The sequence below is a fragment of the Schistocerca cancellata genome, chromosome 7 (assembly GCF_023864275.1).
Source record: "Schistocerca cancellata isolate TAMUIC-IGC-003103 chromosome 7, iqSchCanc2.1, whole genome shotgun sequence".
NCBI classification, from domain to species: domain Eukaryota; kingdom Metazoa; phylum Arthropoda; class Insecta; order Orthoptera; family Acrididae; genus Schistocerca; species Schistocerca cancellata.
In genome coordinates this window covers 79,778,540-79,794,952 of record NC_064632.1, presented here as the reverse complement: position 1 = coordinate 79,794,952, position 16,413 = coordinate 79,778,540, and positions in this window count along the sequence as shown.

Here is a 16,413-nt window from a genome sequence, read left to right as displayed (position 1 = left end):
GTCCAGATTGTCCATTCCTGAACTGCGATTCGGTGTAGATTCCTAAGAGCGGTTGGTGGGATACGCCGTCCATAAACAGCCATTTTCAATCTATCCCAGGCACGTTCGATAGGGTTCATGTCTGGAGAACATGCTGGCCACCCTAGTCGAGCGATGTCTTTATCCTGAAGAAAGTCATTCACAAGATGTGCATGATGGGAGCGCGAATTTTTGTCCATGATGACGAATGCCTCGCCAATATGCTGCCGATATGGTTGCACTATCGGTCAGAGGATGTAATACACGTGTCGTACTGCCGTTACAGCGCCTTCCATGACCACCAACGGCGTAAGTCGGCCGCACACAATGCCACCCCAAAACAGCAGGGAAACTCTACCTTGCTGCTCTCGCTGGACAGTGTGTTCAAATGTTCAAAGGTGTGTGAATTCCTATGGGACCAAACTGCTGAGGTCATCGGTCCCTAGACTTACACTCTACTTAAACTAACTAATACTAAGAACAACACACAACCACGCCCGAGGGAGTACTCGAAAATCCGGCGGGAGAGTCCGCGCAGTCCGTGACATGTCGCCTCAAACCGAGCGGCCATTCCGCACGGCGGACAGTGTGTCTAAGGCGTTCAGCCTGACCGGGTTGTCTCCAAACACGTGTCCGACGACTGTCTGGTTGAAGGCATATGCGACATTCATCGGTGAAGAGAACGTGATGCCAATCCTGAGCGGTCCATTCGGCATGTTGTTGGGCTCGTCTGTACCGCGCTGCATGGTGTCGTGGTTGCAAAGACGGACCTCGCCATGGACGTCGGGAGTGAAGTTGCGCATCATGCAGCCTGCGGTGCCGGCCGGTGTGGCCGTGCGGTTCTAGGCGCTTCAGTCTGGAACCGCGTGACCGCTACGGTCGCAGGTTCGAATCCTGCCTCGGGCATGTATGTGTGTGATGTCCTTAGGTTGGTTAGGTTTAAGTAGTTCTAGGTTCTAGGGGACTGATGACCACAGATGTTAAGTCCCATAGTGCTCAGAGCCATTACAACCATTGCAGCCTGCTGCACACAGTTTGAGTCGTAACACGACGTCCTATGGCTGTAAGAAAGGCATTATTCAACATTGTGGCGTTGTTGTCAGGTTCATCCGAGGCATAATCCATAGGTAGTGGTCATCCACTGCAGTAGTAGCCCTTGGGTGGACTGAGCGACGCATGTCATCGACAGTTCCTGTCTCTCTGTAACTCCTCCATGTTTCACTCATAGATGCCTTGACTGTTCCCTTGTTGAGAGTCCTTCCTGGCACAAAGTAACAATGTGGACGCGATCAAACCGCTGTATCGACCGTCTAGGCGTAGTTGAACTATAGACAATTGGAGCCGTGTACCCCCTTCCTGGTGGAATGGCTGGAACTGATCGGCTGTCGGACAACATGCGTCTAATAGGCGCTACTCATGTATGGTTGTTTACATCTTTGGGCGAGTTTAGTGACATCTCTGAACAGTCAAAGGGACTGTGTCTGTGATACAATATCCACAGTCAGCGTCTATCTTCAGGAATTCTGGGAACCGGAGTGATGTAAAATTTTTCTTGATATGCGTACGAAACGTGCTGCCCCTCTTTGAATTTTCTCGGTGTACTCCGGTAATCCTGTCTGGTAAGGATCCCATACCGCGCAGCAGTACTCCCAAAGAGGACGGACAGGTGTAGTGTCGGCAGTCTCTGTAGTAAATCTGTTATATTTTCTAAGTGTTGTGCCAATAAAACGCAGTCTTCGGTTTGCTCTCCCAAAAAATTTTCGGTCTTTTATTTCCAATTTAAACTGTTCGCAGTCGTAATTCCTAGGTATTTAGTTGAGTCTACGGTCTTTAGATTTGATTTATTTATCGTGTAACCGAAGTTTAACAGATTTCTTTTAGCACTCATCTGGATTACCTCACACTTTTCGTTATTTAGGGTCAACCGCCACTTTTCGCACCATTCAGATATCTTTTCTGAATCGTTTTGAGTTTGTTTTTGAAAATCTGAAAACTTAATGAACGACAGCATCATTTGCAAACAACCTAAGGCGTCTGTTCAGATTGTCTCAGATAAAAAACAGCAATGGGCCTATAGCACAAAATTGGGGAATAAATCACTTCTTTGTTACTCGATGACTTTCCGTCCGTTAGTACGATCTGTGAGCTCTCCGACAGGAAATCGCGTATCCATTCGCATAACTAAGGCGATATTCCATAAGCACGCAATTTGATTACAAGCCGCTTGTGAGGTATGGTGTCAAAAGCCTTCTGGAAATCTAGAAATAAGGCAGCAATTTGAAATCCCTTGTCGATGGCACTCATCACTTCGTGGGAGTAAAGAGCTAATTGTGTTTCACAAGATCGATGTTTTCCAAATCCGTATTTGAATTCAAATTGATTCCTTATTCCTATATTACCAGAAGGCTTTTGACACCGTACCTCACAAGCGGCTTGTAATCAAATTCCATGCTTATGGAATATCACCTTAGTTATGCGACTGGATACGCTATATCCTAAGAAATTTTGGTCTTATGTCAAAGCGGTAGGTGGATAAAAACAAAATGTCCAGACACTCTGTGACCAAAATGGTACTGAAACAGAGGATGACAGACTAAAGGCAGAAATACTAAATGTCTTTTTCCAATGCTGTTTCACAGAGGAAGACTGCACTGTTGTTCCTTCTCTAGATTGTTGCACAGATGACAAAATGGTGGATATCGAAATAGATGACAGAGGGATAGAAAACAATTAAAATTGCTCAAAACAGGAAAGGCCGCTGGACGTGATGGGATACCAGTTCGATTTCACACACAGTACGAGAAGGAATTGCCACCCCCCCCCCCCCCCCTTTCTTGCAGCGGTGTACCGTAGGTCTCTTGAACAATGTAGCGTTCCAAAAGATTGGAAAAGGGCTCAGGTCATCCACGTTTTCAAGAAGGAACGTCGAACAGATGTGCAGAACTATAGACCTGTATCTCTAACGTCGATCACTTGTAGAATTTCGGAACACGTATTATGTTCGAGTATAGTGACTTTCCTGGAGACTAGAAATCTACTCTGTAGGAATCAGCATGGGTTTAGAAAAATACGTTCGTGGTAAACCCAGCTCGCGCTATTCGTCCACGAGACTCAGGGGGCCATAGACACGGGTTCCCAGGTAGATACCGTGTTTCTTGACTTCCGCGAGGCGTTCGATACAGTTCCCCACAGTCGATTAATGAACAAAGTAAGATCATATGGACTAACCGACCAATTGTGTGATTGGATTTAAGAGTTCCTAGATAACAGAACGCAGCATGTCATTCTCAATGGAGAGAAGTCTTCCGAAGAAAGAGTGATTTCAGGTGTGCCGCAGGGGAGTGTCGTAGGACCGTTACTATTCACAATATAAATAAATGACCTTGTGGATAACATCGGAAGTTCACTGAGGCTTTTTGGAGATGATGCTGTGGTATTTCGAGAGGTTGTAACAATGGAATATTGTACTGAAATGCAGGAGGATCTGCAATGTATTGACGCGTGGTGCAGGGAATGGCAATTGAATCTCAATGTAGACGAGTGTAATGTGCTGCGAATACACAAAAAGAAAGATCCTTTATCATTTGGGTACAATATAGCAGGTCAACGACCGGAAGCAGTTAATTCCATAAATTATCTGGGAGTGGGCATTAGGTGTGAATTAAAATGGAATGACCATATAAAATTAATCGTCGATGAAGCAGATACCAGACTGAGATTTATTCGAAGAATCCTAAGGAATTGCAATCCAAAAACAAAGGAAGTAGGTTACAGTACACTTGTTCGCCCACTGCTTGAATACTGCTCACCGGTATGGGATCCGTACCAGATATGGTTGATAGAAGGGATAGAGAAGATCCAACGGAGAGCAGCGAGCTTCATTACATGATCATTTAGTAACATTTAGTAATCGCGAAAGCGTTACGGGGATGATAGATAAACTCCAGTGGAAGACTCTGCACGTGAGACGCTCAGTAGCTCGGTACGGTTTGTTTTTTTTCGAGAACATACCTTCACCGAGGAGTCAAGCAGCATATTGCTCCCTCCTAGGTATATCTCGCGAAGAGACCATGAGGATAAAATCTGAGAGATTAGAGTGCACACAGAGGCATACCGACAATCTTTCTATCCACAAACAATACGAGACTCGAATAGAAGCGAGAACCGATAGAGGTACTCAAGGTACCCTCCGCCACACACCGTCAGGTGGCTTGCGGAGAATGGATGTAGAAGTAGATGTAAACTGTGTGTCAATAGACGAAATAAGTGTTTCACTCTTCATTGGTCCATCGTATTAGATAACTGCAGGTACGCGTCTCTCGTACAGAAACTGGTAGGAGAGCCCACACGGTGCATCAATGCAGGAAGACAGGGTTGGTTCCAGGCAGAGCCCTGTTGCTGTGGGGTTGGTCGTGGGCAGTACGCCCCACCCCGGTTGCGGCTCGTAGCCTGAGACCGGTGCGTCGGCGCCGGGGCGGCCCCTGTGTTGATCGGTCCGTGTCGCCGCTCCCCGGAAGTCCAATAGACTATACTTCCACCGCAGGCTGAGGAAACCATCACGGTCGCTCCACGTGATTCCGGTAGGCACCGCTGACATACAGTCGCCCTCACCCTGCTCTCGTGCTGAGACGTTTGCCCCCCTAGCAGCCACTCACGCATCAAGTCTTAACCTACCTGTTGACCAATGAAGTACGAAACGCTTATTTTGTCCATCTCGCGGTTCTTTCGTGGCGTTGTGCGAAATCTCAATAGCGGCTGTGACCAAAAGGTACGCACTCTTGGCAACGTGGGACCCGCGAGACATATTACGCGACATACCGCTCAGTAGATTTAATCGGAAACGATTGTTGGCGGCCGGCCGGAGTGGCCGAGCGGTTCTAGGTGCTACAGTCTGGAGCCGCGCGACCGCTACGGTCGCAGGTTCGAATCCTGCCTCGGGCATGGATGTGTGTGATGTCGTTACGTTAGTTAGGTTTAAGTTGTTCTAAGTTCTAGGGGACTGATGACCTCAGCAGTTAAGTCCCATAGTGCTCAGAGCCATTTGAACCATTTTGAACCTCGGGCATGAGTGTGTGTGTTGTCCATAGCGTAAGTTAGTTTAAGTTAGAATAAGTAGTGCGTAAGCTTAGGGACCGATGACCTCAGCTGTTCGGTCCTGTATGACCTTACCACAAATTTCCAAAAATTTCTCACGCACGGATTTAGACACGTTGCAAACCCCCGTGTTGAGCGATACAATTCGGTGCCCCCTAGCGACAGTTGAGTGCAACTAGATATAAAGAATAAAATTATAGACTGTTCAAAACGTTTGTTTTTACTTAAAAGACTTTAAGAGTTTTGACATAAAGAAATTCGGAGACACTACGTTACAGCACGCCCTCCTAAAACACGATAATTCACATAATACTGCGCAATTCCACACACTGCTTCACGCTTTTAGGTTAACTGACGTCTCTGGCGATGGGAGGGTAAAAATAAAAATGAATTTGCCTAGTCAGGTAGAAAATAACGGTGGACAAAGTACGAGGAAATGAACGCTAAGAAAAGGAGCGAATAGGCAAAGCTTTGGTGATTCGATGGAAAATTAGAACTTTCTCTGTGGGAATTTTACAGCACAAATGAAGTACGAAGTTTGTTTCTTTGTCTGGAGACTTGAGACAAATATGGCGGCCAGCACCCCATTTTCGCGGCAAAGCGTAGCGGTGTGTTTCTGCCGGCGAGCTCTGTTTCCGTTTGTCGTGTGGTCTACAGGCTCCAAGTGGCGAGACGCGGATACGACCGGTCTGACCCCGGCAGCAAAGAACAAATACTGTAGTGGGAACAATCTCGGCGCGGAAGCCGTCAAAGCGACCTTTTCATTCCGCTGTACTCCGCAGAAAGGGGCGCTCGCCGCGGTGCTTGTGAAAGAGTTGTGTTTGTCCGCTTTCTGCGGCAGGTCTGCGGGAACGGGCAACGGCCCCTCGGTGGGCTTTATTCACTTAGCTGGGGGCCGGCGCCCCTGAGCCCCGCTAAGGAAAATATCGCCACCGGCAGCCGGTAAACCACAGCGATAGCGTAATGAAACTGCAGCTTCTTTCGTAGACACTTTAAACCAGCGTCTGGCATCTTATGTACTAGAGACTTTAGTTAAACAGGTAACTAGAATGACAGGAAAATACTGTAATGTTATGAACCTTAACACTGCCAGGAAAAAAGGCGAACAGCACAGTTGAAAGACACTCTGAAAAAAAAAATTAGTCACCCTCATGAGATATCAAGGCGATACCGTATTACGCCCCATTTAACATGTATAACGCTTAACTCAGGAGGTGACATTTCTGTAATTTATACCACGGGACGGGGTCTCTGGGAACCCCATCTTTAACCCGAAAATTAGGGCACAAATCATTTGAAATTTTTAGTTTTTACAGTTATATAACTGCTGTTTAAATATTCCTTGTCGATTTTATTACCCTAAACAATTCCTGCAATCAGGTTGCCCTCCTTGGGGCGGGTACACGCAACGACTGTGGTTATATTGGGTTAGATAAGCAGCAATCAGTCGTAGAATTAAGTTGCTTTAATATGACATTTATAGTCACAACGCAGATCAGATTTCGACCTGTGTCAGGTCACTATCAATGCAGTGCGGAATTGTAGCACTTGTTCGTGCTCAAGTGAATGCTTACACAGTTCAGCCATTACTCTGCCACAAAACGTATCAGAAACGCATTTCAGCAACTAGGACCTACTAGTTCAGGAGTCATTGATTATGAACTAGAATATTTGTTTGAACATATTCGGTGCCGATCTGTTGTCTATTCTTCCACATTTTCATGATGAATATACACTTGGACACTCCGTCTTCCAAGATCGCAAAAGGCGTGAACACATGGTTGAGTGAAACTGCATCGCACCTCGACCGGTCCGTTAAATCCCCCAGTGCAAATCCGACGGCAAATGTCTGGGACTATTGGGAACAAGACGCGGAGAGTGGCAATAAATATCTCCACAATATCAGCTGTAATGTATCTAATCGTAGGTTCGCCGATGACATTGTAATTCTGTCAGAGACAGCAAAGGACTTGGAAGAGCAGTTGAACGGAATGGATGGTGTCTTGAAGGGAGGATATAAGATGAACATCAACAAAAGCAAAACGCGGATAATGGAATGTAGTCGAATTAAGTCGGGTGATGCTGAGGGTATTAGATTAGGAAATGAGACACTTAAAGTAGTAAAGGAGTTTTGCTATTTGGGGAGCAAAATAACTGATGATGGTCGAAGTAGAGAGGATATAAAATGTAGACTGGCAATGGCAAGGAAAGCGTTTCTGAAGAAGAGAAATTTGTTAACATCGAGTATAGATTTAAGTGTCAGGAACCATTTCTGAAATTATTTGTATGGAGTGTAGCCATGTATGGAGGTGAAACATGGACGGTAAATAGTTTGGACAAGAAGAGAATAGAAGCATTTGAAATGTGGTGCTACAGAAGAATGCTGAAGATTAGATGGGTAGATCGCATAACTAATGAGGAAGTATTGAATAGGATTAGGGAGAAGAGAAGTTTGTGGCACAACTTGACCAGAAGAAGGGATCGGTTGGTAGTACATCTTCTGAGGCATCAAGGGATCACCAATATAGTATTGGAGGGCATCGTGGAGGGTAAAAATCGTAGGGGGAGACCAAGATATGAATACACTAAGCAGATTCAGAAGGATGTAGGTTGCAGTAGGTACTGGGAGATGAAGAAGCTTGCACAGGATAGAGTAGCATGGAGAGCTGCATCAAAACAGTCTCAGGACTGAAGACCACAACAACAACATCTAATCGTAAATCGTAAATGGATGCTTCAGAATTGTATGGCATTCGTGAAGAAACTTTTAGACACTCTTTGTCGCCAAACTACGACTTTTATCCCTTACCTCATTTATCTTATCAGTTATCACTTTGATAACTTATCCCTCTCAGAAGGTGCGAAAATTTTCGAACTCTTTTTTCCGAAGTTACTTTTAGCGTAATGCTTCTAAATTCCCGTTACCTTCCTTCTATCTCAATCGTTCAAATGGCTCTGAGCACTATGGGACTTAACATCTGAGTTCATCAGTCCCCTAGACCTAGAACTACTTAAACCTAACCAACGTAAGGACATCACACACATCCATGCCCGAGGCAGGAATCGAACCTGTGACCGTAGCGGTCTCGCGGTTCAAGGCTGATGAGCCTAGAACCGCTTGGACACGACGGCCGGCCCTTATATCTCCAATCCTATAATGTTTTGTTGTCGGTTGCATTATTCCCTTCTTTGGTTCACCACAGTTGCCTCGGCACCGGTTTTGGATAGTGTAATTTCGACATGCACGGTATACTTTAACTACGGCCCAGTTCACAAGCTTAGACGTTTCAGAAATGCTGCCCGAGAGCCAGTCACATTGCCCTTTTCGATGTCGGATGAATCAATCCGTTTCCGCATTACGACAATCACCGCACTGCTTTCCGCGTTCCCCCGACACGTTTTATGCACCTTCACTGCTAGTGCTGCCACCTACCATCTGTGATTGGTTACTGCACGTTGACTTCGAACTTAATGTGACCGGAGAGTGTTAATTCACATGGATATACGAAATACCCCTGACAGGATTGTGTGTATCTATGAAAAATGTATACAGGTAGTATGTCTCCTCATATTTTACTTTCAACTACACTCATGCTTATAAATTAAGGATAATACTGATACATGGGGAAACAACGCTCTGGTGGGCGGTTTGCGGGTTTGAATCACCTCGGAGTATGACCATACGGTGCATTTGACCTGCGGTCGTCGCACGGTGGCAGTGGCAGCAATCCACATACGCACAGGTGTGTTGGTGCATGTCAGAGTACGGTGCAGCGAGTAAGTGTGCAGACGTGCTAATGGTGACTGTGAGTTCAAAATGGCTCAAAGAACACCTGTTGTTGTTGTTGTGGTCTTCAGTCCTGAGACTGGTTTGATGCAGCTCTCCATGCTACTCTATCCTGTGCAAGCTTCTTCATCTCCCAGTACCTACTGCAACCTACATCCTTCTGAATCTGCTTAGTGTATTCATCTCTTGGTCTCCCCCTACGATTTTTACCCTCCACGCTGCCCTCCAATATTAGATTGGTGATCCCTTGATGCCTCAGAACATGTCCTACCAACCGATCCCTTCTTCTGTTCAAGTTGTGCCACAAACTTCTCTTCTCCCCAATCCTATTCAATACTTCCTCATTAGTTATGTGATCTACCCATCTAATCTTCAGCATTCTTCTGTAGCACCACATTTCGAAAGCTTCTATTCTCTTCTTGTCCAAACTATTTACCGTCCATGTTTCACTTCCATACATGGCTACACTCCATACAAATACTTTCAGAAATGACTTCCTGACACTTAAATCTATACTCGATGTTAACAAATTTCTCTTCTTCAGAAACGCCTTCCTTGCCTTTGTCAGTCTACATTTTATATCCTCTCTACTTCGACCATCATCAGTTATTTTGCTCCCCAAATAGCAAAACTCCTTTACTACTTTAAGTGTCTCATTTCCTAATCTAATTCCCTCAGCATCACCCGACTTAATTCGACTACATTCCATTATCCTCGTTTTGCTTTTGTTGATGTTCATCTTATACCCTCCTTTCAAGACACTGTCCATTCCGTTCAACTGCTCTTCCAGGTCCTTTGCTGTCTCTGACAGAATTACAATGTCATCGGCAACCCTCAAGGTTTTTATTTCTTCTCCATGGATTTTAATACCTACTCCGAATTTTTCTTTTGTTTCTTTTACTGCTTGCTCAATATACAGATTGAATAACATCGGGGAGAGGCTACAACCCTGTCTCACTCCCTTCCCAACCACTGCTTCCCTTTCATGTCCCTCGACTCTTATAACTGCCATCTGGTTTCTGTACAAATTGTAAATAGCCTTTCGCTCCCTGTATTTTACCCCTGCCACCTTTAGAATTTGAAAGAGAGTATTCCAGTCAACATTGTCAAAAGCTTTCTCTAAGTCTAAAAATGCTAGAAACGTAGGTTTGCCTTTCCTTAATCTTTCTTCGACGAATTGATGACGAATACTAGGGCGACTGGAGGCTGGTCAAACACAGCAGGTCGTAGTACGGACCCTCCGTGTGCCGCAAAGTGTGATCTCAAGATTATTATGATTATGCAACGATTCCAGCAGACAGGAAACGTGTCTAGGAGCTACAGTACGGGACGTCCACAGTGTACAACACCACAAGAAGACCGATATCTCACCATCAGTGCCCGCAGACGGCCACAAAGTACTGCAGGTTGCCTTGCTCAGGACCTTACCGCAGCCACTGGAACAGTTGTCTCCAGACACACAGTCTACAGACGACTGAATAGACATGGTTTATTCACCCGGAGACCTGCAAGGTGCATTCCATTGACTCCTGATCACAGGAGAGCCCGTAATGCCTGGTGTCAAGAACACAGTACAGTGGTCCCAGGTTATGTTCACGAACAAGTCCAGGTATAGTCTGAACAGTGATTCTCGCCGGGCTTACATCTGGCGTGAACCAGGAACCATATACCAACCGCTTAATGTCCTTGAAAGGGACCTGTATGGAGGTCGTGGTTTGATGGTGTGGGGTGGGATTATGATTGGTGCACGTACACCCCTTGCATGTCTTTGACAGAGGAACTGTGACAGGTCAGGTGTATCGGGACGTCATTTTGCACCAGTATGTCCGCCTTTTCAGGGGTGCAGTGAGTTCCACCTTGCTCCTGATGGATGATAACGCACGGCCCCACCGAGCTGCCATCGTGGAGGAGTACCTTGAAACAGAAGATATCAGGCGAATGGAGTGGCCTGCCTGTTCTCCAGACCTAAACCCCATCGAGCACGTCTGGGATGCTCTCGGTCAACATATCGCTTTACGTCTTCAAACCCCTACGACACTTCAGGAGCTCCGACAGGCACTGGTACAAGAATGGGAAGCTATACCCCAATAGCTGCTCGACCACCTGATCCAGAGTATGCCAACCCGTTGTGTAGGCTTTGTACGTGTGCATGGTGATCATATCCCATATTGATGTCTGGGTACATTCGCAGGAAACAGTGGCGTTTTGTAGCACATGTGTTTCAGGACGGTTTTCTCAACTTAGTACCAATACCGTGGACTTACAGATCTGTGTCGTGTGTGTTCCCTATGCGCCTATGCTATTAGTGCCAGTTTCGTGTAGTGCCACGTTGTGTGGCACAACATTCTGCAATTATCCTTAATTTATGAGCATGATTGTATTTATTTTGATACTGCACTTAGAAAAAAAATCATTTATTTTATGCCAAGGAAATCCCTTTAAGCGTACATAACAACTAAAGCTTTCCCCGATATGATGTACGCAAAGGTAGAATCATGCCAGTATTAAAATACTGTTATTGTCCAAGGCTACGTTTACTTCGAAACACCGCTAGTGAGGTGTGAATTACAGTGTTTGGAATGACCTTCGTTTGATTTTATCGTCATTCCGGAAACTTACGTACTGGTAAATAGAGTTTCGACAGCTAGTTTATCGGCCAACACCTTGGCCTTCCACAGCCGCCTACTCAGACTTTTGGATTTTTGTGAAAGCGGTGGTGTATTCCAGCACAGTTGATAGTGTCGATGAACTCCGGGAACGAGCTGTGTATGTTTGTTAGTGCAGCCGGAATATGTCTGGGGTTTTCGAATGTGCTCAGGCATAGGTTTGGATACGTGATGAAGCCTGTCAAGTGCATTTCTGCATTCTCAATCCTCGAACTCCAGCTGTTCATGTGCTCAGCCGTGATATATCGTAATGGGGAAACTATTGGTTTCCGGATAAATGTTTATTAGGATTATTTGCATGTTTTATTGTCCCCCAGTCGCCCCTTGTGTTGGTACCTATAAATGTTAAACACCGCATTTAAGTGACTTGAGGAATTGCGACCATCCGAAACTAGTTGCCTATGGACTACAACTATTATAACGTCTTTTGGAAATTCCACGATGCCACTCTACACTGACAGGAAAAGAACGCGCAAAACCAAGAAGGAGCTTTGCGGCATAAACATAAGTTGGCAGGCGTATTTCTACATCTGCAACACTGACTCGCTTTCGGGAGGATGTCGGTTCAAACCACCGTCCGGCTAACCTGATTTAGGTTTTCTGTGATTTCCCTAAATTACTCCAGACAAATGCCGGGATGGTGCCTTTGAAAGGGCACGGTCGACTTACTTTCCCATCCTTCCCTAATCTTATGAGTGCTATGACATCGCTGTTTGGTCTCCTCCCTCAAATCAACCAACCAATCAATATCTGAAAGATGATGTCTTTTTAAGGTTTCGCTCCAGTCCTGTAAGAGTGGCGGTAGTACCACAACTATGAGTTTGCTTTAAGTACAGGCCGCAACGGTAGTGAGTGTTGATGTTGGTCAAGAACGCCTTTAGCAACACCTCACTGCGTTTGAACGAGATTGACAGCCAGTGTGGCCCAGCGGATGTAGGTGCTTAATTCAGAAACCACGCTGCTGCTACGGTCGCAGGTTCGCATTCTGCCTCGGACATGGATGTGTGTGATGTCCTTAGATTAGTTAGGTTTAAGTAGTTATAAGTCTAGGGGACTAATTACCTCAGATGTTAAGTCCCATAGAGCTCAGAGCCATTTGAACCATTTGAACGAGATCGTGTATTAGTGTTACGAGAATCTGGATATTCCTTCTTCAGTATTGAAGAAATACTTGATAGGAATGTATCCGCTGGGTTAGTAGCAGTGGTTACGAGAATGTTCGGTCACCAGAAGACTGGGCTCCGGACGGTGACATGGCACTTAGCGAGAGGGAAGACCATCGAGTTCCTCGTATGGCTGTGGCGCATCGTACTGCATCTGCAGCAGAAATTTGAGCTGGAGCTGACACCACAATGACACAGAAAACTGTTACTTCAAGGAGAGCTCCAAGCTACACGCCCTTTAGCGTCCATTCCACTGACCTCAATCACCGCCATTTCCGACCCAGTGGCGTCAAGCATATTGGATTACAACAGCGATATGTGAGCGGGTGTTTTTTGTTGCAAACCACTCTCTGGAATTCTTTTAATGAATGGCACCACAACAGGTCGAATCAACAGACTGGCGTACATATTTGCAGCTAGGAAGTTTGGGATAACCATGAGAGTGCTCCTGCCGTCATACGAAATCGCACACCAGAACTTAACTCCGGGTACAGGACCAGTGCGTCTAGCGCACAGGCAAGATGCTCGCAGAGCAACCAGCGCCCTTCTAACCAACACATGTTGGAGGGCAGGCTGGAGATCTGTTGTGATTTCTGGTGAAAGCTAGTGCTGCCTCGCGGTGCCCGTGTTGGCCGTGCGTTGGTTAGAAGGGCGGTGGTTGAGAGTCTGCGACCATCTTGTCTGCGCGCTAGACGCGCTGGTCCTACACCTGGAGCTATGGTCTAGGGTGCAATTTCGTATGACAGCAGGGGCACTACGGCAAGAAAGGAAGAATGAATTGATTGTTGGTGTTAATAACGATCATCCTCCTTTACCTCCTCTGCATTACGGCAGATGACGTGTCACTAAGCGCATTTGTTCTGTGCGTGCAGTACACGTGAGGCGCGTAGTTGTTTCCACTGCACTGTGTGGAATACGAAGGTTCGGAGACGAGTAATCCAGTGGGGGATCCACGAACGTCTGGAGGATTGGGATTTTGCAAACGACATAGATTTACTAGCTCCAAGGCTGACTGATATGCAAGCTAAATTAAACTTGCTGAAAGAAGAAGCAGAGACTGCTGGCCTCAAGATAAATATAGCAAAACAAAGGAAATGAGAGTAAATTCAGGGAACATGGAGGTGCCATTGTTAATAGGTGAGCAGCGGGTGGAGACTGTCAACTCATTCTTGTATCTGGGTAGTATAGTGGCGGAAGATGGTGGAGCTGGAGATGACGTGGAAAACCGTATTAAAAAGGCAAATGCTGCCTTCCTACAATTGTATCCAATATGGAAAAATAGAAATATCACGTACAAAACAAAAATCCGTATTTTTAATACAAATGTGAAAGCTGTCCTTCTGTACGCCAGTGAAAGCTGTATAATGGATAAAAAGATAACATCCCAGTTACGAAGCTTCATAAATAGATGTCTTCGACGCATCATGGATATCTGGTGGCCAGAAAAAGTATGTAATGAGGAGCTCTGGCGAATAACAAACCAGATACCTATAGAAGATCAGATACGAGAGAGAAAGTGGGGCTGGTTGGGGCACACCTTAAGAAAACCAGATGGAGCCATCGAGAAAAATGCATTGGAATCCCCAGGGAACCAGGAAGAGAGGAAGACCAAGGGCCACATGGAAGAGGACAGTGGAAGGGGAAGCAAAAAGAGTTGGCAAGACCTGGGCAGAATTGAGACAAATGGCCAAAGACAGAAACGGATGGCGAGTTCTCCTGGATGCCCTATGCCCCCATAGGGGCCAAAGGAATTAAGTCAAGTCTGTTACAGTTCACTAACCTGCTATCTTCAAGTTGATGTCCCCAGCGCAGAAAACAGCACGCAGGTCTAGGTTCTGTATCTTGAGGCTGAAACTGACTTTTAGGGAGGTTCTGTTCTGAACTAATGTATCGCTGAAATGTGTCACTTCTTTGGGACTCCACTTGCGTATTTTAATGTAGCCACACGAGAAGACTACACGATCTTAATACAACACCTTCTGATACAGCAAAGTACATGATCAAACACAAGGTTTACGAAAATGTATCTTTACACTATTTGTGGCACGTGTCTGTGCCTCATGACTACCGGAGTGGATCTTTTAATACTGAATACTGGCAAACACAACCTGCCACAGATAACATGACTGTACATCTCGACTGCCTAATCCAGAGTCACCAGCAGGAACTTAAATAAAAATTGGAAACACATCCTACGTCAGACAACATGTCTGTTCTTCTCGACTGCCTAATCAAGAGTGACGAACAGCCCGAAACACATCGCGCGCCATACCAGAAAAGGCGTGACCCGAACGCTTCCGAAGTGCTTTGCCGGCAATTTCGTCAATCTTTTGTTTTTGATTTAAATTGTTTTTAATAATTCTAAAATGACTGATTGATAGTCAGCTGTTGAGAGATATTTTTATTAAAAAGTGAAGTCATTCCAATGAGTAGTTTAACTAATGATAATAATTATGCTTTCACGTTTTGGCGCCATTGCTCCGAACACAGCAGACAATCACAGAGCAGTAGTATTACGCAGGCGGTCTTTTTCGCGGGAATGGTACCGAAACTAACATCTGTCACAGGTACCTCACACCACATTCCGTCCTCTATATACATCTTGCATAACCGCTGCTCTGGGAACAGCTTCTTGGGGCCTAATATGATGGCTGACTAAGCCAGATAAACACTCCTGGAAATGGAAAAAAGAACACATAGACACCGGTGTGTCAGACCCACCATACTTGCTCCGGACACTGCGAGAGGGCTGTACAAGCAATGATCACACGCACGGCACAGCGGACACACCAGGAACCGCGGTGTTGGCCGTCGAATGGCGCTAGCTGTGCAGCATTTGTGCACCGCCGCCGTCAGTGTCAGCCAGTTTGCCGTGGCATACGGAGCTCCATCGCAGTCTTTAACACTGGTAGCATGCCGCGACAGCGTGGACGTGAACCGTATGTGCAGTTGACGGACTTTGAGCGAGGGCGTATAGTGGGCATGCGGGAGGCCGGGTGGACGTACCGCCGAATTACTCAACACGTGGGGCGTGAGGTCTCCACAGTACATCGATGTTGTCGCCAGTGGTCGGCGGAAGGTGCACGTGCCCGTCGACCTGGGACCGGACCGCAGCGACGCACGGATGCACGCCAAGACCGTAGGATCCAACGCAGTGCCGTAGGGGACCGCACCGCCACTTCCCAGCAAATTAGGGACACTGTTGCTCCTGGGGTATCGGCGAGGACCATTCGCAACCGTCTCCATGAACCTGGGCTACGGTCCCGCACACCGTTAGGCCGTCTTCTGCTCACGCCCCAACATCGTGCAGCCCGCCTCCAGTGGGGTCGCGACAGGCGTGAATGGAGGGACGAATGGAGACGTGTCGTCTTCAGCGATGAGAGTCGCTTCTGCCTTGGTGCCAATGATGGCGCCGTGCAGGTGAGCGCCACAATCAGGACTGCATACGACCGAGGCACACAGGGCCAACACCCGGCATCATGGTGTGGGGAGCGATCTCCTACACTGGCCGTACACCACTGGTGATCGTCGAGGGGACACTGAATAGTGCACGGTACATCCAAACCGTCATCGAACCCATCGTTCTACCATTCCTAGACCGGCAAGGGAACTTGCTGTTCCAACAGGACAATGCACGTCCGCATGTATCCCGTGCCACCCAACGTGCTCTAGAAGGTGTAAGTCA